Source organism: Triticum aestivum, chromosome 2B (assembly GCF_018294505.1).
Source record: "Triticum aestivum cultivar Chinese Spring chromosome 2B, IWGSC CS RefSeq v2.1, whole genome shotgun sequence".
NCBI lineage: Eukaryota > Viridiplantae > Streptophyta > Magnoliopsida > Poales > Poaceae > Triticum > Triticum aestivum.
Window position 1 is genome coordinate 12,019,415 of NC_057798.1, and position 5,075 is coordinate 12,024,489.

General features: G+C 43.8%; 1 pseudogene; it reads left to right on the forward strand.

Moving 5' to 3' along the window:
* The first annotated feature begins 486 nt into the window (after positions 1–486).
* On the forward strand, positions 487–2,807 carry LOC123039935 (cytochrome P450 709B2-like; annotated as a pseudogene).
* The last annotated feature ends 2,268 nt before the right edge of the window (positions 2,808–5,075 follow it).

Below are 5,075 nucleotides of genomic sequence, written 5' to 3' on the forward strand. Positions count from 1 at the left end.
AGCCGCCCAGGCGCAAGGATGCTGCCCCACCGCAGCACCCCGAGCGAGGAGGAAAAAGGCCCCGCCGCCGCTGACGCGAGCACGGTGTTGCCCGGCCACGTCCTCTGGCCGCTGCGAGGGGGGGGGGGGGGGAGAACTGCCGGCGGGGACGATGGGGGAGCCCTCCCTGTCGCCTACGGGTGCGACGACGGAGGGGTACGTGGGTATCCCAATCTAAACGATCAGACGTAAACGCAGGAATGTTTGACTGTCAAGCAATACTATATGGTATATCTTTTCACCATTGCTTTCTTAAAACTATTCCAATAAGAATTAAATCTAAACACCAACGGTTTCGTGCCCAACCATTTGTAGCAGACACTGAGAACATACTAGTATCAACAAGTTGCCGGTGTGGTTTGTGACGCCTGTGGGTTCAGCACCTTTCTCCTGTGTTTTATATATTTCCCACGTGTACTGACCCATCAAAGGCAGTTGCGCAGCAAGACGCATCGTAAATAGGGCTGTGTTATATAAAGACCTAAAACAGCTGCCAGAGAACAATCATAAGTTAAGCACCCAGAACAATCAACAAAACTGAGAAAGGAGAGAACTAATATTCATGGCGGCTAACGTAGTGCAAGCCCTGGCCGCTGTCCTCACACTGCTGGTGATCACAAGAGCGCTATGGTATCTGCTTTGGAGGCCATACGCTGTGGCCAGGTGGTTCGAGCAGCAGGGCATCAGAGGTCCGCCTTACAAATTCCTGGTTGGGTCCCTGCCCGACTGCCAAAGGATGCTCGTTGCCGGGAGAGTCAAGGATCTGGACACGAGCTCCCACGACTGCATCACCACCGTGCAACCCTTCTTCCGGAAATGGGCCTCACTGTATGGTAATTACTTGAATGTCTCTACTCTCTACCCGATAAACCACAATGGACTATAACTGTGTGTATTATATATAATACGGAGTAACATGCATGTCCCTATCAGGAAAAACATTCCTGTACTGGTTGGGACCGACACCAGCACTGTGTACTACAGACATAGAAATAGTGAAGAAAGTGTTAAGCGACAGGACAGACATGTTCCAAAAAGATTACTTGAATCCCAGTTTGGAAGCAATTCTAGGGAACGGGGTAATATTTGCAAACGGAGACGACTGGAAGCGGCGCCGCAAATTCATCCACCCGGCTTTCAGCCAAGAGAAGATCAAGGTTACTTAGTTAGCAATCTCTTCTTTCTTTTCTTTTTTAACATGCTTGAAGGATGTGGGATTTTCTTGAAATCTCAACGGAATAATTAGGTTTGAATGTTTGTGTTCACAGTCCATGTCAGCAATAACGTTGGAGTGCACACAGCAGATGATGGAACAGTGGCGCACTCAAATGCAGGAGAGAACATGCAGCAAGCCGAGATCGACATGAGGTACGACTAAGATGACATAGCAATGCGTGTCATAGCACGAGTGATGCTGGGCAAGAACTACAGGGAGGCCTGGGAAGTGTTCATGGCAGGAAGGGAGCAACTGAAGCTCGCCGCGTATGCATTTGCGGATCCTCCAGTACCTGGATTCAGGTAAGCCGGAAGAGTAGCTAGTTTTCCTTTTATGGAAAGACTAGATAGGAGACCCTAGAGTATAAATGTGAGCACAATGATTTGAACTATGCTTAGTGGAGTCGTGCCCTGTACACTCCACCGGCCCAACCGGTGGTTCTCAAAGAATGCGATCAATCCAAGGATAACGTGAAATTAACTTTTATTACTCTAGGTACCTGCCGACACGTCGCAACCGTCGGACCTGGCAACTCGACAAGCTTGTGAGAAGCAAGATTACAGAGATCATAAAGGCGCGGCTTGCTAGCAGTGTCTATGGAGACGACCTGCTCGGGCAGATGTTGTGGCTGCAGAGGTCGGGTGCTGGCGCCAACGCCGAGAACCTGAGCACGGAGGAGATGGTCGGCGAGTGCAGGACCTTCTTCATGGCTGGGTACGAAACCAGCGCCAACCTCATTACCTGGGCCATGTTCCTGCTCGCCAGCCACCCACGGTGGCAGGAGATGGTCAGGGACGAGGTCGTCCAGGAGTTTCCTGCTCACAAGCCACCCTTAGGTGACGGCCTCGGCAAATTGAAGCTGGTATGCTACGCATATAGTATAGATGGACATTAATCCTCATCCATACAGCTTTGATATATCCCAGGTCCGTAGAACAATTAATGAATGCCGTGGTAACTTGCAGCTCAACATGTTACTCTGGGAGACATTGAGGCTCTATGGCCCCCTATCATTCCTGCAGAGGAAGACAGCCTCAGACACAATCCTCACACATGTGAAGGTGCCGAAAGGAACGATGATAACGATACCTCTGGTGATGTTGCACCGGGACAAAGAGGTCTGGGGACCCGACGCCGACAAGTTTAACCCAATGAGGTTCCAGAATGGCTTCGCGAGAGCCGCCAAGCATTCACATGCACTGCTGGCCTTCTCGTATGGGCCTAGGGTCTGTGTCGGGCAGAACTTTGCCATGGTGGAGGTGCAGATCGTCATAGCGACGATGCTCAAAAGTTTCTCCTTCTCCCTGTCCCCCACTTATGTGCACAAGCCGAGCAATTTCGTCACATTGACGCCCAAGTACGGGCTCCCTCTCATCGTGAGGAACCTGCAGCTGACTAGGTGATTGTCTTGTGACATGACATACCGGAGCCATGACCCTATAGTTAGATGAGACTTGGGTGTACAAATGTACATCCGTTATTTCGTCAAAAACTATCTATGCTTGGGTATAATTCACATACGGAACAATATACATGAAATCGATTAGAAGAACTTGAGAAAAACTGTGTTTTTATCGCACTGTGTAATCTATTGTTTAGATACCGTTATCGCAACTGACGGGACCTGTATATTGTGATGTGTCTTGTACTACACCATACTGTACTAAATAAACTAGGCCACTTTCGCATGTATTTGTGACGCATGGTTTTCTCACCATTGTTATTCCTCCAAGCTACAAATATAAATAGACTAGGATGATGTCGTATGTTATCGATTATTCATTGTTGTCTATCTTTTCATCAACAACAAAAGAATTTAAACATATATGAGTATCTTCTAATTCTATCTGGTGAACCATAATATGTTCGCAATAGAACCGAACGGCCTGAATGATGTCTGATATAAATCGCGCAGTTACACCCGCAAGCCCAAGAACCACCTGACCTAGGGTAATGTTTGTGACAAATGTTACATTGTTGTTTATTTCTCTATCACGCTGAAATATACTTCTCTACAACATCTGCCTTCGAAATCCAGAACTTCATGCTAGACTTTTGGCAGACCCTGAATATTTTTTTGCTGAACTGCACCCACTCCTAGGGATTCAACAAGGTGCTACGCAATGAAGATACATACAATAAGGACTGCCTAATGACAACAAAGGATACAACTTCTATGCTTTCTAATGAGAAGTTGGGCAAGAACTGGTGGCTGTTTTTGTAAGGTGTCTGCCTTTGACCTGGCGGACCCATAGCTGAAGAAGGGCTTTATGATGTTTAATCTAGTACAAACTAACATAGGTATACTGCTAACTTTATTTGTGTAACTAACGTGGTAATATGCACCCCACAAACTTAATAACCTACTTACAAACAAAGTGGTAACTTTGGTCCGGGTATCTTATGTGTAAATACGTGGTAATATACACACGGTAGACCTCATAGCTGATGCACAAAAACTATGATAACTTTTGACCATGTCAAACGTAGTTGCTGAAAACATACCCACGGCAACTTTTGTGAAAATAGTATGGTAATATACGTACCGTAGAGCTGATAACCCATGTAGAAACACTGGTACATTTTGACAGGGGAAAGAAATTGTTCAAAAACATGCTCCTGATAACTACTATGTAAACAACATGGTAATATGCACACCTTAGACCTGATCACCTATGTACAAACACTGTGGTAAATTTTTGATCCGTGGAAAAAGTTGCTAAAAACATACCCTGATAAATTTTGTGTAAATAGCATGATAATATCCGCAGTGTGGACCTGAGAAAGTATGTATAATTACCGTAGTAAATTTTGTTCTATGTAGATATCATGGTAATAGATGCACTGCATACCTGATAACTTACATTCGCATACCGTAGTAAGATTGGCCAGGGATTTTTCTTGACAAACGCATCCGCCGATAAATTATGTGTTAATGGCATGATAATATATGGACCATAGACCTAATAACATAAGTACAAGCACCGAGATAAGTTTCGACCCGGGAAGAAAGGTGAAGAAAACATACCTCGATAGCTTCTATGGAAAAATGATGGTAATTTACATCCAAGAAGCATGATAATTTACATAGCTCATGTGTGGTAACTTTTGACCTAAAAACATCAAAACACATCAACATGAGATCTAATTTCGAAGAATTGATCGCAATATATTTAATGGTGAAACTGTATCTTGAATCATACCGACAGAATGAGCTACAAAAACAGATTTTGAAATGGATCATCATGGCAGATTGTAGTAACTTTGATTCAGAGAAAACAAGTTCTTGATACTTAGCCCCGATAATTTCTCTGTAGATAACATGGTAATTTACACATTGCATGGCTGTTAAACTTACTGACAAAACACTACGGTAACTTTGACTCCTGGAAAAAAGTTGATTAAACAAACCCTTATAATTTATGTGCATATAGCTTGGTAATTTACACATGGTAGATCGCGATAACATGTTTACAAAAGCATGGTAACTTTTGACCAGGTGGTAAACCTGATGTTAAACATACTAAGTCATTTATGCGTTAATAGCATGGTAATTTACCTATCACAGGCCTAATAAATTACCTACAAAGACCTTCGTAACTGTTTATGTTGAGAACAATGTATTTAAAACATATCTAGTAGCTTCTGCGTAAATATTATCGATCTTTTGTTGGGAAAAACTCATAAAATTACCTTTCTTTGTACTAGTGGTAAAAAGGGTTTAGAATCATTGATTGGATCCAAAAGAACAACAACAATACCTTTATTTGTTGTATATTGTACTTAGTACATGCATCTGTCTACCGTGAGACTAGGGTTT